This window comes from Aythya ferina, assembly GCF_964211825.1.
Source record: "Aythya ferina genome assembly, chromosome: 1".
Lineage (NCBI taxonomy): Eukaryota > Metazoa > Chordata > Aves > Anseriformes > Anatidae > Aythya > Aythya ferina.
In genome coordinates, this window is record NC_140296.1 from 110,158,301 (window position 1) to 110,177,009 (window position 18,709).

General features: G+C 53.0%; 1 protein-coding gene and 1 long non-coding RNA gene across 6 annotated transcripts in view; one reads left to right on the forward strand and one right to left on the reverse strand.

Annotated features, from left to right (window-relative positions):
• BCL9 (BCL9 transcription coactivator) overlaps window positions 1-18,709 on the reverse strand; it is an 82,015-nt gene that overhangs the window by 22,867 nt on the left and 40,439 nt on the right. Inside the window, exon 1 of one of the 5 annotated variants that reach the window (XM_084518079.1) lies at window positions 5,562-5,618. The exons of 2 other annotated variants lie outside the window; for them this stretch is intronic. The gene's annotated coding sequence lies outside the window, so the exon portion shown is untranslated. Of the gene's footprint in view, window positions 1-4,487; window positions 4,918-5,277; window positions 5,325-5,561; window positions 5,619-18,709 lie in introns of those variants that run through there. 2 more of the 5 variants (XM_084518080.1, XM_084518078.1) reach the window with 2 other exon arrangements.
• LOC311436198 lies at window positions 6,364-10,191 on the forward strand. The gene is made up of 2 exons (XR_014692669.1): window positions 6,364-7,229; window positions 7,302-10,191. It is a non-coding gene; the product is annotated as an uncharacterized lncRNA (long non-coding RNA).

Sequence of the window (18,709 nt, forward strand, 5' to 3'; positions counted from 1 at the left end):
ACACTCCCCCTCCGCTCAGAAGGTGCGCACGGAGATGCCCAGCCCAGAGGAACTGCTCAAGTGCTCTCGGTGCCCGAATCACAAGCACGCTGACCTGAATACCGAGAGAGGCGAGCTCTCCCCCGATCCTGGATGCGGTTAAACCACTGCATACGTCACGCGCTCTTTTTGCCACAGATTGCACCACTGAGGAGCACTTAAAATCAGCATTGTTTTCAAGGCTACAGCACCCAATTTCAGTGAACTCTCAGAGGACATCGCTCCGGCACCTCTCAGCCCTGCTTTGTTGGAAGAAATTATGTCACATGTAAAGCATACTTGCCATTCTCCTGCTTCAAAAGCATTTCATTGATTCTGCCAAGCCTTTAGAAACAGGCAAACAAACAAACAGCCCACCGTACTGTGCCACTTTTCATCTCCCTTCCCCGTTCCACCAGCTCCTCCTCAGAGGGCAAACAAGGAAAAGCTCGTCTCTGCTTTTAAGTCTCCCTGAAAAAAGGGGGATCTTGGAGCGTGTTCAGCCACCCCAAAGAGATAACGCTCATTCTGCAGATAGAGTAAACTGCAATTTCGTAACAGCCTTTAAAATAAATTCAGCGAGTGTTGTCAAGGTAGATCAAAACCGAATCGCTGAGATCCAACCACCGAGGCGCAGGTAACAACGCACAGAAGCAGGAGCAAAACCCACAAATGGACTCGGGCAGCAGCAGTTCGCTTTGCACCACAGCCACGGCTCAGGATCTCAGACTGGATTTCAGGACGGGTCACTAGGATCGAGGCAGAAGCCCGGGCAGTTTAAGGGGACATCTCAAACTCCAGTCCCAGTCAAGTTCATGCAAGACCCTTGCAGAAGACGCAGGTAAAACAAGCTACGCCCTCCCTCTCCTTCCCAAACACAGAAGCACATCTGTTAGAGCACAATAAAATCAAGGTTTAGACCTCGGGCTTAATACTCCTTCCAAAATTTCTACTATCGCTGATTAGGATAATTGGATATTCTTCATATCCCTGCAGACATCTGATCCTTTTTAACTCTTGTTGAATCCTTGCTCCTGATGATTCTCACAGCATGAGTTTCACTGCTTAATTGCAACCATGCTAAATATTCTGCCATCAGTTTACACTGCATGTTCTGCATCACCAGACAGTCCTGAAGAAGCAGAAACTTTTCCACAGCTCAACAAGCACGCTCCTCTTTTTGCAGTCGCTATAAAGCTGCTTAAAGAGGGCTCCTCTTTTCGTGCATCGCGCGCATGTTCGGGGATGAGAAACGCTGTTGGCAAAAAGGAGAAGGTAAACCGAAGGAGCTGCTCTCAGGCAAGGGAAGCTGTAACAAATAGGTGTAAAAAACATTTAGCAAGTTTAGCAGACTCTTAGAGGTACAGCTCGATGAGCACTCCCCTTGGCAGCAACGCCAGCTGAAGAGACTGCTGCTACCAATATTTACTTCCACCCCTGCACCACGCTGTCTGATGTGCCGGTACAACCGCATGCGTGGCCAAACAGCGAACGAGTTTGGCAAACCCACCCAGGCTAAATATAACCTTTTCTTTTGCCAGGCTACTTATAACCCAGCTCAGCCCCTTGATCCATTGCAGCACACAGCTGCTCGAGCAGCAGCACCGGCACAAAGGGAGGGCTGCTGCAGAGCCCAAGAGGGGACGACGCACTGAGGACCGCCCGAAAACCAGCTCTATCAGAGAAAGGCTCGCGGGCATCGCAGCTCCCACAGCTAAGGATACAGCCACCAGATGCAACCCTGTTTCTTCAAAAACACCAGCAACGCTCATTTTGAAGTCAACATCGGAGCAGCAGATTGGGGTTGAGCAGGCAGTAAAACATCACCTTCTGTTTTGCTGTTGTGACAGTTAACCAGGGCGTGTAAGATGGCGCGGTCTTAGAGGCAACTCTTCCAAAATTTCCTTACAGAATGGCTTTTTTGCCCAAGTTTGTCAAGATCACCTGCAAGCCCTGATCACAGGCACAGTCCCTACCACAGCTGAGATCCAGCCCCAAGAGAATTAAAGCAGGGACATAAAAACCCGACAGAGGAGTAAAGGTATGGGGAAAGCCATTTCACATGGGGTAGGCACAGCAGTGCTCAGACAACAGATCAGCAGTAAGATCTCCTTCCATTCACAAAATGCTCTCAAAACCCAAGTTAACACCTTCGTTTTGCCAGCAGGAAGACCAGAGGGACTCCAGCAGAGCTTGTAAGCAGGAAATCCTAGCCTACAGCAAATCTCGCTGGGTTAAAGGACTTGATATCTATGCAAACAGACCACAGACCTCACTGAGGCACGGAGATTTCTGTGAAGTCCAAGGCCGTGCAAACCAGATAGTAGGATTTTACGAAGGCTGCCTGCCTTGCTCTGAAGAAATGCTGGTAAACTTCTAGAAAGTGGGAGAGATCAAACCCTGCTAAGTAACACAGCTGACATTTAGGATGTGAATTAGTTTCGATACTCACTTGAGTGTCAATTGCTCCCTGAGATAAGGGGGTCAGGTTTTGTTTTTCTTTTCTTCCACTGAATTTTTAAAGACCAACAAAACTCCTAAGACGCACGCACAGTTAGCAAGGCAACACGGTGTGTCAGGAACTCGAGAGGCAAAAAAAAAAAAAAACCTCTAGAAAAAATCCTATAGAAATAGGAATGGAAATTCAACATATTACAGAGCAGCGAGTCTTTGAATCGCCAGGAAATGCGGATCAAAGGTTAGTCCATTCTTATCCCCCTCGAACACATCAACTGTTCACAAAAGCCGCTGCATATGAAGATTTTAGCCGTGTGGCTTATAGTCGCCTTACTTATATTTGGGTGTTCAGTGACAAATGCAGTTTCTTTGGCTGTGGCCTAACCCTAACTGAAAACAATCCAAGTGCACAAACTGCAAAGATGAAAACGCAAGATGGGGAAGGAGGGAGAGAGCGAGGGAAGCACGGGGAAGAAAGAGCTCGTGCTCTTTGTATCCATAATATACAGAAGACATCCACAAAGTTTCTGGTTGTACGCACAGACACCTATTTATTTTCTTCCACATTGAAATTCAGGTCTTGCCTAGCTTAGAAGACTGTGTTGACCGATAAACAAATTAACTGATCACAAGAGCCGAAAGCAAGACGCCTCCCCAGAAAACACAAAAAAATAAAATAAAATAAAAGCCACAAAACCCCTCTACACACACCCCTGCCCCACACGAAGATGGTTGCAACAGTATTGTCATATTCTCCCTACTTCCCTCGCTCCGCAGCAGATCACAGTTTCTCTCAAAACATCTTTATTGCGTCTATGAACTGAACAATCTGCCCTGGGAAAAAAAAAAAAAAAACGTATCCTGGGAAGTCAGCGACAGAACTTTTACCAAACGCTGCCAAAACCAAGTCCGTCTACGTACACACAAAATACATCCCCAGAGGAATTCCCAACATTAACCTGACCAAAGACGAGCAACTGAATGGGAGGGGGACTTAGACAAAAACTTGTTTCGTTTTTTTTTTTTTTTAGTTGGTTTTGTTCACACTTATTTAACGTCAATGATTGATTAACATTTTGGATAAAGGAGGTCTTTGTTAGTGCTTCAGCATCTCCACCCCTTCAATTAAGGTGTTAAGAGTTCACAACAGTGCAGTGAGACCGCAGACCCCAAGACCCCCTTCTCCACAAAATCCGCCCCCCCCCCCCCCCCCAAGGAAAAAAAAACAAACAAACACCAAAAACCCCACCTTACTGGGAAAATTCCCAAATCCCAAAACTGTCATCGCTGCTAACTCCAACTTAAAAAAGAAAGCTGCCTTTCTTTTGTTGTTTGAGGAGGAGCCAGCAAGGGAGACAAGGAAAGAATATGAGCCCCTGAGCCATTTTTATGCTCCGAGTAAGAAAAAAAGGCCACATTCATTGAAAATAATCTGTTTGGAGATCGCTGTTAAAAACCAAACCCAACCCAACCCCAGAGCCAGCACCCAACCGGTCCGAAATGGCTACAGAATCACACCAAAGCTACCCCCGTGCTTTCCAGCAGCTGGCCAATGGGCCTGCAGTGGGATATGGGAACACGCAGGGTGAAGGCACAACTGCCTGCCAGCCCTTGCTGCCCCTCAGCCCTGCTCAGCTCCACTAGTCCCACACTGTGGCACCCCCACGGGCAGCAACCAGGCCTTATGGCCCTAGCGGGAAGCGGGAGAGAGGTAAACCAAAAGACAGGGCTAAAGCTCTTTAGGTATGTTAATTCTCTCCCTCTGTTCCCTGGGATTTTTTTATTTGATTCTATGTAGTGCATTGCCTAGCTTCCCGATACTTGTTTTTGTAATGCATTGAGCAATCGCTGACTGAATATTAACCTCCAACAAAACAGGGAAAAAAATATGCTTCGCTTTTTTTTTTTTTTTTCCCCTTTTTAAAGCTTGATACACTTAAGGATGCTTCACGCACGGCTCCTATGCTGCCTGTGTGGGCTTTTCATGGAGAAATCCAGGACGAAATACTTACGAGGAAAACAAAACCGTTCCTGGAACCCCTCAGAACTGGAAGAGCTGTCTCCCCCGCTTCCTCCAACTCTGTTTTGACAGGAGAGCGACAGTCACCCGCAGCAGGGCTGAGCGAGACGAGCCTGGCTCGGCACAGCCTCCTGTTCTCCTCTGCCCCGAGCCGCTGAGGTGAGGAGCTGCCCCAGCCCGGGGGAAGCCGCTGCTCTCCATGGCCAGTGCTGATGCTCCCCTCCAAGACGAGGCTCTGGGTTCCTCCTCGCCCACTCTGGGACCCGAGGCGAGCTCTAGCACCTCTCACCGTGCCCCCCAGCCAGCTCCCCAGCGCTGCTGCTTATCCCACACTTTGTTCCCTCGCTGCGTGCCAGCTCCCTGCCCGATCCCTCTCCCCGGTGTGTTTACTACGAAGCCACCGCGCACGCCGCCATCCCCCCGCGGCGCCTCACGCCCCGACGCCCCCCGAGCGCGCCGCGTCCCGCGCCGGGCTTTGTCTGCCCCCGCCGCCCCCCTGCACCCCGAATCCCGGCCGGCGGCGGCCTCGCCCTGGCGTCCACGCGGGGGCTTCGGGGAGAGCCCGGCGGCGCCCGGCGCCCACCTGTCCCGGCGCAGCCCCTCGGGGCAGCCGAGGCCAGGCGCTCCCCGCGCCCCCCGGCCCCCTCAGCCCCCCTCAGCTCAAACTTTCGGCGGGCGGCGGTTGAGGAGGGGACGGTTGGGGGGGGGGGCGACCGTTGGGCGGTCGGTTGGGGGGGGGGGGGGGCGGGGGGGGCGGCCGCGCGCCGCCTCCCCTCACTCACCGGGGGCTGCGGGCGGGCTCAGCGGCGGGCGGGCGGGGGCGGCGCGCCGGGTGCCCCCGCCGCCGGGTCCTTCCCCCGCCCGCAGACGCACACAGGCTCCATTGTCCGCCGGCGCCTCCCCCCCTGCCCGCCGCGCGCGTGGTACCGCCCCCCGCAGCCCCCCCCCGCCCCCCCTCTCCCTCCCTCTCTCCCTGCCCGTTCCCCCCCCCCCGCCTCGCTCGCTCGCTCCCTCCCCCCCCCGGCTCCCGGCCCGCTCCCGCCGCGCCCCGCCCCGGCAGTGGTACCGGCCCCGGCTCGCTCCGCCGGCGGGACCGCCTCTCGCTCCCCGCGCCGGGCAGTGGGCTCGCCCGGCCCCGCGCCCCGCCCCTCCCCACACAGGGGGCGGGCGCTGCCGTACCCGACCACCCCCCCCCCTCCCCTCAGCTCCCTCCTTCCCCCCCCGCCGCCTACGCAGTGGTAGCGGCCGGGCTCTTAAAGAGACAGGCCCGCCTCCGCCGGCGCCCCCCGCAGCCGCAGGGGAGGCGCTGGGCAAGCCACGCCCCTCCGCCGAGACCACGCCCCCTCCGCGAGGCCACGCCCCGCGGTGTAGGCCACGCCTTCTGCGAGGAGGCCACGCCCCCTGCCGGCGGCGCGCGGGCCCGCCCCGTAACGGCTCCAACGGCCGGGGCGCGAGCCCCCTGACAAGGCGCTGCTGCGCGGGGCTCCCCTCGGCGGCTCCCCTCAGCCGCCAGCCCCCGCTGCCCGCCCGGGAACCCTCCCGGGGCCCGCAGGAGCCGGGCACCCGCCCCCCCGCTCCTCGAGGCGCCTCTGGAAGCCCCGGCCCGCGCCCCAGCCCCGAGGAGCCGCGGAGCACCCGCAGCGAGGCGCCGTGAGCCGTGAGGCGTCAGCGGCTGCCGCCCTCGCCCCCCTCCCTCCCTCCCTCCCTCCCTCCTCCCCCGGCCGCCTCTCGCCCCGGCGAGGCGCAGGGAGCCCGCGCGGCCCCCGGCTCCCCCGCGCTGCGGTTGCTGCCGCTCCCCTCCCCTCCCCTCCCCCAGCCCCAGCCCCATCCCCCTGCGCTCGCAGCAGTTATAAATGACTGTGCAACTCGGCAGGCAGCGGGCTCAAATAACCGCGGCCAGCCGCTCCCCCCCAACGGCTTCACGGCTCTTCCTTCCTCCCTCCCTCCCCTCAGGGCTGCGGGTAGCGCGGCGAGGTGCGGTGCTGCCCCCGCAGGAGCCGGGCTGCCCGGGGGGATCGGGCGCAGCCCTGAGAGCCCTGGCGCTGCCCTCCCGGGGCCTCACCATGGGAACTGCCAACACGAGGCTCCCGAGTGACCCCAGCTGCGGTGACAGGCGGTGAGGCAGGTACGTGGAGCCCCGGCCTACTGGGAGAGCATCCCCTGCCGCGGGGCCTTGCCCTCCCTCGGGCACACTTGTAAGAGCAGCCCCGGCCAGGCAGCTGGCCCGGCTCTCCGCAGCGCTCCAACAACATCTTGGACCCATTACGGCTCTCACCGCACTGCCTGCGCGCCCCTCGCAGCTCCCTGGCGGCAGCAGGGACAGAAGGCCAGCCTTGTGACTCAGAAGCGGGGTCCTCTTGCGCCAGGGCAAAGCGAGCCTAAGGAAAGCGGCTACAGGAGCTCCACTTGCACAGAACCCATCAGACGAGATAGGCCAGCCAGCAAAACGCATTTGCATTACACTTGCTGTAGAGGGTTCAGAGCATGGCACACCCCAGTCGCTGCTTTTATGCTCTGTAAGGGCCCGGCCCTGCAAACACCGATTTTTACATGTGTAAGTAGAGTCCCACTGAAACACAATGGAGCTACTCATGCAAATAACATTACCAGTGTAGGGCTGTGGCTCCATTTCACCACTCCATCTGCGGCAGACTTGGAGGATCCTGCTGCTCTCCCTCACAGTTACCGCCGCTCGCTTGTGCCGGATAAACTATTTATGGAGCCACAGCCACAGGTGAGCTGTTTAAACGACCCAACTTTCCTTTAAAAGCCATGCATACTAACAAGAACAACCCCTGAACACCAGACCAGCTCTGATGCAGATCTCATCCCCGTGAGTGGCTGAACAGGCGCAACTGGAGGAGGTGGAAACATCTGAGGAAGAGGAACTTTTGAAGACGGGACTGAAGGCAGGCGAAATGGCGACACGGAGCCCTAGCGTGCGAAGGCTGCAGGCATGACTCTTCTGAAGTTAGACCCTGCCCCTGACCACCCGCGCTCTGCAGCCGAGCCTGTTCTCTAACCGCACAGTTGTTCCACGTGACAGAAGTTTCACCTCCAGTGAAACAGCAGATCGCACCTTTTCAGTCACTGGTGCTTAAAAACATTCCCTCAAGAAAGTCTGCCACCATTACGAAGGATCTGCCGACAGTTATTGCTTCCAGGATCAGGAACGTACACTCACTCCTCCTTACAAATAAGGGACGCGGTTTCCATGTGCATCCGTAGCCAGCACGCCGCTGCTTCTGCAGTCAGAGGATCCCTCGCTATTAGCTTTGACACTGCACATTTGGGCCAAGCGAAGTATTCCCTACATTTTTTTCAGTTTATGGGCTATTTTATCTCCAGCAACTCCGGGTTGAAATTGCATCACATATTTCCTGTCTGCTGAGGCAAGATTTCCCTCTTTCAGCGTGATCATAACCTTCCAGCAGGGAAGCTCCACCAACTCCTTCAGAGCTTTGCTCTCTATTCTGCCCTCGACTTCTGTGTTCACGTACACCTGTGCAAAGTGGGTGTAAAACGCTCGCACGGCTGGAAGTGAAGAACACACATCATTAGGAGGATGTGTTGCTTTGTTTGTTTGCTTTAGGTTTGTTTTTTTTTTTCTTCCTTTTGCTCTGGTGTAAATGATCAGAGGAGCCGCAGGACCACAGAAAGATCAGGCTCTGTGAAATCTTTTTCTTACGAGCTTTGAGTTTTACATGGCTGCGTGCTCTAATGAGCCTTCTCGAAAGGAAACAACCCGCTCTGAGAGGAGCCCAGGTGATGGCAGTTCTCCTACTGCCACGATCTCTCTGCATGGGCTCAGGGGAGCTGCCTTCATGAATCCCGCTGCAGGACAAAGCCTGATGCTGGACGGCGTGAAAGAGATGGCAACAGACCACAGGGAAGGGCAGCTTAACATCCGCTGTTAACTTGGAAAAGCCTCTCCTTTCTGAAAGCATTTATCTATTATAAATCATTCCTAAAAGATGAGGAAATCAGGATTAGGAGGAGGGGGAGAGATTGTTGCGGCTTTGTTTCTAGTTCCGTTTCTTTTGCCATCAGACTAGAGCCTAGTCTGGCTAGCCCCGAGCCTAGCCAGTTTTGCTGAACCTCAGACTTGCAAACGCCAAAGCAGCAGCTTCGCTGGGTTGGGGCGAGCGATCCCTCTGCTCCTGCATGGGACTGCACAAGCTCAGACAGAAGGGAGAAGCGTACATACCCGTAACGATCTCCATATATATATATATATATATGCACACACACACACCCCCCAGTGCTGGCATAAGGCCACACCTGTAGCTCCCCGTCGTGGCTCATGATGGCCTTGATGGCCACAGAGGGCACAGAGCGCTGCTAGGAGGGAGGCTGGCTGCACAGCATCACCCTCCAGCAACAGGCACGTGCAGCGTGGCAATCAGGGCGCTTGTCCTAGCTACACTGCGAAGGGAGAAACGTTTAATCTCAGGTTTTCCTATTCACTCATCAATCTCCAAATGACCTGAGCCTTAATCAGGTTTGGGCTGGAGCGTGGAAGTGGGACTGCGGTTAAAATATGTGCCAGAAGAACCTCAGGATTTCCAGACAGACTTCTGGAGGATCTGCCCCCCTTCGAGACATTATCCCACATCAGAACCGTAATGCAGTGCACAAATCCCACGCATTATAACAGTCCAATTGCAGGAAGCTCTCGCCCTGTTTAGAGTCATCTCCAAAGTCAATAAGCAGGTGTGAGGCAAATGCTAGGCAGCAATACGGATAAATGCTCAGTTTTATCTCCTGTGATTAAAAAAAAAAAATAAAAAAAAAAAGGAGAGAGGAGATTGAATCAGAAGGGGAATCAGGTAAACAGAATCTGGGGAAACATATGCTCATGCAACACGTGAAAAATACAAAATCATACAAAACAGAGGTGGCAAATTTTGGCATACAGGAGATCCCAAAACCAATGTTTGCACAGGAACACTGGTCCTATTACACTGTTCCAGTGTTTTACAGGGAGCTGCTAACACATACCAAGTTGTTGTGGCCCAGCCAGGAGAATTTGGCTGTAGACCTGCCTGACCCTTGAGCATTTCAAGACTCAGCAGAAACATTACGCTCCCTTTGTATGTGCACAACTGTCTTTGACTGCAATGAGAAAAGGCACGGCAGCAGCCCAGGAAATTGCCCAAATCACCTCCTGCTCCCATTCAGCCACCTGGCGAGCCTAGTCCAAGAGAGCACACCCTTGCTCAGCCACAGCTCTGCTGCACGGGGACACACACTGCGCTTCTGTGGTGTAAACCCCACCAAACAAACCGTTATCCCCAAAGGAGTATTTTTGAGAAAGCCACGAGCAGCTGAAGAAAGCACTTCTCAGAAGCATCCTTCTCACGGGAGGAATGGAAGAAGGCTGAGCCTGCCCTCAGGCAGACAGAAGCCACGGGTGACCAGCAGGCACAACGCCGGCGCTTTTGGCATGAGAGGCTCCTCGTGCCTCCCCGTGCATCTGGGGCCGCTCGGGGTGCCCGCCTGCTGTACCACGGGGCGGCAGCACAGATGTTTGGGGGTAACCTTCGGCTCACGACTCTCCCTGCAAGGCTACATGAAGATAAAAATAACTTCAGCATGATTTCCCCTCTCGATTGCACATGAAGAAGAAACCAAGCCCCCACTGTACTGCAGACTGGCCCATTAGAGCGAACGGTTAAATTCTTGCTCTGAAAAAGTAGGCGTTGTTGTCTGTTTTGTGAGGCAGAAATCAATATTCCCGCCTCCTCTCCTTCTGTTATTTCACCTTGAGATACTCACAGTCGGGTAGATGAGATCTGAATCTTACTCCCCGTTACTGCAACTTTTCTCTCCCCAGCACTTCACGGGGTCATCGATGTTGTCGGCGTCCTAACCTACCTGTAATTTACCACTCAGCTCCCTAAACTGAACACCACCGGGGCCTGAGGTAGTGCCTGATTTTCCTTCCAAATCACACTGTCGCGGCTATTTCTAATTGTTTATCTACACCCTCTATCTCAGTCATTTTGCTCCCTGCATGCTCCAATAACAACCCTCTCTCTGCCACAGCCTCTTTCTTCCCTGGGCCCCTATAATTCACCCCCTGGTGCTAGCTTCTTCCACGCCACGGGCCTCTCACACAAACCTTGTTTAACAGTGAAAAGCTCCTTCTGCTCCCTGCCCCGCTCTGGGCCAACCACAGGGGCAGCTTGGTAAAGGGGGGAGCGAAGTGAGAAGGCCCTGAGCGAGCCAGCTTCAGCCCAAGCACGCCCGAAGCATCGCCAGGTGAGATAAGTGGCGCCGCACAGGAGCAGCTGCTCCTCCAGCAGGTTTCCCTTCGGCACTTCAGATTCTGGGGCCGGGACTGGTTCCCGCAGACCAGGTAGCGATACTGCCAGGCTGCCTGGGCTGTCCCGACGAGTCCTCTTGGATGCAGCTCTGTCTACTATCATGCCTGCCTCTGTCACCTAAGGATTAGACAACTGCAATATGCTCTACTTGGCACCATGCTTTAAACCCATTCATAAACTGAAGGCAGTGCCGAATTCAGCGCTGCGAGATAAGCCGTGTCTCTCACCCACGGTCCTTCTCACATTTGTGCTCCATTTTTACGCCAGCTGACCGCTGCTTTCCAGAGGGATTTTAACATGTTCCTGACGACCTCTAGTGCCTTGCGTACCAGGAGCCTTCCCACCTGAGAAATCACCTCTTACATTTCTCAGAAGCAGCAGCAAAGGCACTGGCTATTCTGCCTCGAGTTTAAAGAATCACCTCCCCGGGCGTTTGACCACCCTTTTGCATCCCATCCTAGCACCCCGGAGACGCGTAAATTTGTACTGGTACCTGGGAGAGCGGAGCTGAGGGTTGTTCAGTCTCTAATTTGCCATTGTTTGCTGGTGACAGTCTGATGAAATAGCTCGAGTTATAATGAAGACAGTTTTCATTATCTGTCACTTAAAAATGTCAAGGGAGCTCTGACTGAATGGATAGGTGCTACCTGTTGTTTCAAACAGCTTGTGATGAAGGAAATACATTTCAAAAGCGCTAGTCACTGATTTACAGGTGCTGTACAAAGATTATATAAAACAGTGAGATGCCTCCAAAGAAAACAATCAGATTTCCCCCTTGCTCTTTAGACATTGGTTTATTATCAGAGCGTGGTGCTGGCTTTCCTCTGCAGCAATCACCAGAGGCTTTTCGGACCTGCAAGACCCTCGATGGCAGAGGACTACACCGACACACACAGGTGCCTTCTTTACGAGAGGGCACTCAAGACTTTTGGCTCAGCTACATACACGCCTCATTCTCGCTCTGCATTTCTACTTGTGGACTTTTATGGTGCAAACTTTAGCAACAGATGTCATGGCTGGACATAATTCTGTCCAAGCATTTTGCTAGTCCCTCTCTGCGGAAGGTGTTGGCCTCTCACAGCTGAACTGCAAGAACAGACTGTGTGAATGTTCCTAGTCCATCTGAGCACAAAATCTGCCAGCTTATTTTAAATTTTATCTGTTTATTCGCTGGTAAGAATGCATCTGCTTACGATACCTGCCTTGCAGATCCTGAGAGACACCTAGCACAGCGTGTTTCTTTTCCATCTATATCCTGACGTCTCTGAGCGTCCATTTAGCGTGTGAGCTGGTGCTGCACGGGGACCTGCCTAGGTAACGCAGCTCTTACGGGACCTGCTGTGCCTCGGCGTGATTGCAGCACGGGCTGTACCTACACACAGCCCATACCTCCCACCTGTCCTTTCTGTCAGGCAACAGCAAAACGAATGCCAGAAGTCCAGCCAGCAACAGGCAATGAAGGCAGTATCGTGATACTCTGGCTATGCTGTCGTAAAGAACCCCTTGCATTTTTGGCAATTGCTGTTCCTGAGCATCCAGCATGAGTCTCCTGTGAACATTTAAATGCTGAAGCACGGGTACCTTCAGCTTAAGAAAGACACAACAAAGACTGCTCCTGCTGCTGCTGTGTGCAGTGAGCACAAACACAGCCTGCCCAGGTCCCATGCAAGTCAACTGGCTTCCTTGCCCAGGTCACTATTTCCCCCCACGGCAGCCGAGCTCTCGGTGATGTATTCAAAGCTCAAAACTAAGAATTGCTGGTGATGAGGAAGGAGAAAAGGACAGAGCCTTTGGAAGGTGGGCTCTGCATGTCACAGATGTGGGAAGAAGTAAGAGCTGTTCTGAGACCTGATCATTTCTGCATCTTGTTTCCATCGGGACAATGCTTCCCAGCCACTCGCCTGAGCCACCCTTGCAAAGCATCTCCCAAAGAAAAGCGTTTATGTTCGTGGCAATATGTCCAAAAAAAAAAAAAAAAAAAAAAAAAACATTCCCAGTTGCCTACTGCCATAAACAAGCATAACTCCGATGACTGCAATAAGGCTGCTCTTTCTGGGGCCCTAAGGCTCTAGCACCACAGTAACAAAGCCAAACAGTGTTGTGGTAAGACGGCCGATCCACCAGAAGATGGCTGAACCCGCGTCGCAGGCTGCCTACAACAGATCTCCTTCCCGCAGAGCCCCCTGCCCTCTCCAGCCCCACACCCCGCTCTGAGGGCCATAAGGACGAGCTGCAGCAATAAAATGCAGGCACCAGAGCCTAATGGCCTTACAGCTCCAGCTGCTTGCCACTCCGGTTTCTTCACTATCCCGGCGCACGGCTTGTTCTCCCTGTCTATCTGAAACGCCCCGACATGCACCTCGCTCTGAGCTCGAGGCGACTGCTGGACCCGTTTGGGGATCCATTGGCACACCCCAAAAGCAGCCCACAGCTTGGAGTACCTCCTGGACTGAGAAGGCTGCAGTGCTGCTTGGTAGCTCGGGACTGAGGAGAGGAGCGCAGCAAATGGTCCTTCAGCTTCAGAAGTGGTCCCTCGAGGCTGGCAGCTAGGAGCCTCGGCTCAATAGTATAGTCTGGGGAAAGCACTGCACACAGATCCAGTGGGTAATGTTGAAAACCCATCGGCAAAGGAAATGTTTTAAAACAGAGGAGGAAAATCTACTTGAAATCAATACTGTGACGGTCTCTAAAAGGAAACACTGTGGAAAAAAAAAAAAAAAAGCATGCATTTGCCACATATAAATCTTTAATGCTATCTTGTAGTTTTAAAAAAGCCTTAAAAAAAGGCAAATGAAAAAAAAAAAAAAAAAGAGGGACTGTAATGCACCTGATAGAGCAATCATCCTCACATGGCAAAATATGATTTTCACACCTGGTAAATGAAATGACTCGGCTGCGTCCCAAGGCCAGGGTTAGGGGCTAAGGTGAGCTGTTAATGGAAGGTTAGAGCCCACATAACACATAATGGCTCTTCAGGGAGCACCTTTCAGATGCTCTTTTCATGTACGGCAGCGCGCGGCGATCAGAAGGCACTGGCGGCACACACTGAAGTCATTGTCACTGACAGTGGGTCTCGCTGTGCAGTAGCCAGCTGATAGCTTGGGTTAAGACAGCCGGCTTACACGCCAGCGCTCGGGCTCAGGGTAAGTCTGCTCTCTTGTAAGAGCAGTCCCGGATTCTTTCATCTCCCTCCTGGCATGCCTCCTGCAGCACGCCAGGGTTAACCAGCCGCTCTCACCTCACAGGCGAGGAGCGAAGCCATTGAACTGAGACAACAAACTTCTCGGCCACGTATAGCCAGAGCCTCCGAGCCATTAAAAGAAAAGCATGCCGTGAGAATCAAGGAAAATACTGATCACAGGCCACGCTGGTAGGTACCCGATGGCGTTCAGAGCCTGCCCTGCACCAGCAGGCGGGACTGCTAGATCCGTGCTGCACAATTTGCCAGTCACTCGGGGACGAGAGAGAGCTGAAGCCGGCAGCGAGCCGGCAGCCCCAGAGGTACTGATACGAGCAACAACAAAGCCCGAGTGGAATCGGCCAGGGGAAGAGGCGAGGAGAAACGTACCAAACACTCCAGCGCCGAGCGAAACATGTGGCTTCACAACGCACTTGAAAATATCTGGCTCCATAAATTAGCCTGCGATTCCCAGCTCTTTAACCCTCGGCTCCCGCTGATTTCTGTGGATGAAGGAGATGTTCGGCACTCCCAAGATCAGAGGCCGGATCGAATGCTTTTCAAGAAGTACACAGACGCGCGTGTTCCTAGGGAAGGACGAGCTAGAGCGAAGCCTTCAAATGAGCACTAGGAGAACCTCCTGCCCACAGACAGGAAAGTGGTAACCTCCTTCACTTCCTTTGTGGCTTTAACCTAAACCACAACTCCTCCCTTTGGGTTAGGAGTCTCCTCCACTCATTCAGATGTTTGTCAGCTTGCCTCTGCCTAACGCCCAGCATCTGTCGCTGCCACATAGGAAAAAGAAGCTCTCATCTTCTTTCCTCTGTCCCACACCCCTTCTGCAGTCTCCTTCCGAAACAAGAATGGCTTCGATGCTCGGCAAAGCAAGTCTAAACCTTCAGCTCTTCAGGCATGAGCGCAAAGCTCACCAATTCCAACACCAGGGAGAAGGGGGAGAGGAGACACTGGCACGCAGGCTACACCGACATTTCGCATAGCTGGCAGCAAGGAAACTTCAAATCATTGTCCCAGACCTAAGCAGGGAGCGGAAAAATAGCTTCCCAGCCTATACCCAGAAACTATGATCAAATGAATGAAGACAAGATTTTACTTCATCATCTTGAAACACTGTAATTCACATTTTGATACTGTTTGTAGTAATTTACTTATATAGAAGCAAATGACCACTCAGAAGGACAGAAGGGTAGGATTTTGACCTTTCAAACATCCGGGAATTTTGACCATTTCACAACTTTTTCCCCCCTCTTTTTTTCTCTCTCTCCCCCCCCCCTCAAGATGGGACACTAGACTGGAATCAACTTTTCCCGAAAATAGCAACACTTTTGGCAAATCAGCAATTTTCTAAGAAAAAATGTATCACTAGAGAAAAATCTTAACAAAACCTAGTCCTGTTATTTCCTCCCAGCACTGCGCAAGAATATGCCTCCACGGTGTAATTCAGCCTGAAGTTTCATAGCAACTCTGATTCAGACATATTGCACACGCAGATATTAGGCTATGCCTTTGACATCATGAGAGCAATGCAAAACAGCACATATACAACGCGGCCAAGCAACGCTGCTATGGAAACCCTGCCTTTTGAATTCTCGTATATGGGGTGTCTCGGTTCGTATCCCTAATATTGATTTCATGGCATTTGGTGTACTCGATTTCCTCGCCCAAGTCACCTCTCCCCTTCGGGAAGGGAGACGTCTCTGCGGGTGAAGCAGAAGGGGATGATGCCCGCATCGCGCTCCCAGCTCGGCGAGCTCCAGCCGGCCAAGGAACCGATTTGTGCCTCAGTTTCTGCAGCCGGGAGATGGAAGTCGCTGGCAAAGAGCTGCTCGCAGGTCTGCGTTTGGCTCCGATTCTAATATGCTTCGAGCTCCTTTGTGACAGCCAGAAGATGCACGCATCACCGTTCTTGCTTGTTACTTTCCGTAGGCGAGGAGCCACTGTCCTCTGCAGACCTGTGCCGCTGATCTCTCGCTAGTGAAGAGCCGACTCAGGAAGTACAGTCGCCCACTCAGGCAGCGAGGAGATAAGTAATAAAGCAGTGCACTTGCCAAGTTCTAAGGAGGTGGTTTCTTAAAAAGACACGGGAAGCTTTCATGCCTCGAAGCTGACTAATTTCAGAAAGTTCCCGTTTCGCTCTCTTTTTCTTCAACTTCTGCAAGAAGTGCGCAGATCTGCTCCTCTGAAGCTCTTCCCGCGAGGGAGGGCCAGGCTGGCTGGACTAAAAGTGCTCCTGCTGGAGAAAAGGGGGCGCCTTGCCTCTGGCCCCCTCCCCAGCGAGGTGCTCCCTGCTAGTGCCTTTCTGCTCCGGGCCGAGCACCCGAGCAGAGTGCACGGCCTCGTCGGCACGGCGCAGCAGCCGAATAAACTCACCCGCGCGAGCCAGCAATCCCAACTGCAGATTAAGTTCCTTGCATTTGTCTGATTGTGTAATTGCCAGGCTGCACATTCAAATGAGTATTTGTTTTACTGGGTGATATACAGATAGAGCGTATGCACTGGAGGCCAAATTCACCCCTGTTGTAATTTCCCCAACTCCAGCAGCAATTACTCAAAGGATTAATTTGGCCCACAGTGTTTTCTAGTATATGTGATTCATCATTTCTTCCCTATAACAAAGAATAATACGCTGCTTCAATCAGCGGTGATGTCCTGGCCTCCTTGAGGCTGCTGGACTCCCTGTTTAATCAGACATAAAACAAATCACTTGTAGAGGCAGAGGCGTATGAGCATGCTTTAATTACAATATTGTAACACCAATTAGAGATCTATCTAATCGAGGACTCAGTATTTCCTACTCGGGTATTACTCCCATGTTGGGATAATTACTGCTAATTAAGCTTGGAACTAATTAGGCCAAATGATCTCATTTATACCAACATAGATGACTTCGAGGAGTTCGCACACACACACAACATCCAAGGGTGATTTTATCATTCCTGGACTCCCCAGCACCTTGCTTTTGAGACGGACCGTCCCTCCCCAGCGGAAAGCCCTGCCGAAACACAGGTCCCAGCGCTCCGGTGACCTCAGACCCTTCCCAAGGCGGAGAAACGCTCTCTGAAGGTGTTTCAGTGTGCAGGCCCAAGTCATGTTCTGCTCTCACAGACACTGAGTATGAACAGAGCCGTGTGCCATCGTGGTCCAGTTCGTTGAAAACCTACAGACTGCTCACCCCGGGTCCTGGCCGCCTGCTCAGCACACCTCTACTGAGTAGGGTACGGAGGTGTGCTGCAGGGCCTAGTGCAGCACTAACCTCAGAGTAACTAAACAAGACACAACAAACACGCTTCTTAAACACACTCTATATGCACTGTTGCATGATTTGCATGAGTGCTGTGTACAGTTAGGAACGACATCCCAACAGCGTTCAGTAACGGCAGCTCAGCCACACCACAGCTGAGGGCGGAGGCCAGCTCTGGCTAACTGAGCTCCTCGCAGCGCTGCTGCTCCCGGACTCACCATGCTCACAGCCTGCCAGCATTCAACAGGGACGGCTTTCCACTGCAGTCAGGAAAAGAAAGGACAGCCACGAGGCTGTGCTTATGTTGCAGCTTCTCCTCCTCTCCCCGTGCCTCTAAATTTCTGCACTGGCTCAGCGCTGAGACTCACAGGTAGAAGAGACACCAAGTCAAAGCAGATGCTATCAAACTGGCATTTAGACCTGCCTTTGGCTGATGGAAACAGCAGCAGACAGGCAGCGGGGTGTTCCCTGCCTAGTGCTGACAAGGTTGTGAGTAAAACAAAACCTTTGGGTTTTGTCTGGGTAGTTCAGGGGACTGTAAGTTGGCTGGGACTTCAACTGTTGCTTCTCACCCAAAAAGCGGCTTGCACCAGCAGCATGATTTTCTCTGAAGTATTTGCTGATTTCACTATCAGACTGACTCAAAGAGGCAGTCTTAATAATACCGCTTACCAAAACACCACGTACCGAAACACCAGTCCCACCTCTTGAAGTGATTCAAGGCACAGAACAACCCTGCCTGTAGTAAACCCTGCTTTCTCTTTACTTTTGGCTTTCCCTTCCCAGCTCTCTTTGTAACTCCTAAAGCTTCCTCCTGAACACTTCATCCTTTCAGGCTTTCTCCTGCTTCTGGCTGGGACCAGGAATGCACCATTGTTGTCAGGTCTTCTTCCAGCCTGCCCCTTTGTCCTCGCAGATCATTGTTCCCCGGTGAGTCACAGACTCCCCCTCCTTCCCCTCCAAAGGCCTCCTGAGCAATCTTCTCTTTTCCAAAGTCTGTCAGAAGGGAGCCCAGCAGGATTCCTTACCCCGGCCCCACCTGGTGACAGCACCTCCCGCAGCTGATCCTCCCGCTGTCCCAGGCGTTCCCGCAGAAGTGCCACTTCTCTGTGCAGCACCATTAGCAGAAGATTAATAAGTAACACCCGGGACTAACACAACCCCCGGTGACAACACGCTGCTACTTCTGCCATTTTCTTTAGCGAGCAACGCGACTCCTAAATCTGATCTCCCCCTCCAGTTGTTACCCAATCCCCAGCTCAGCTTCCAAACTCTCTCCTCCCTCCCCTGCCAAGCCTGTCATTCCTTGCTTCCCAGCTGCCCCGGCCCTCACTGCTCCCTCCTCAGGCCCAAACAGGCCGGCAGGCACACCGCAAGCACCCATATATGTATGGGAGTGCATGCTGCAAAGGCAAGCGCTTCCACGCGCTGAACCACGCTTGTTTGGG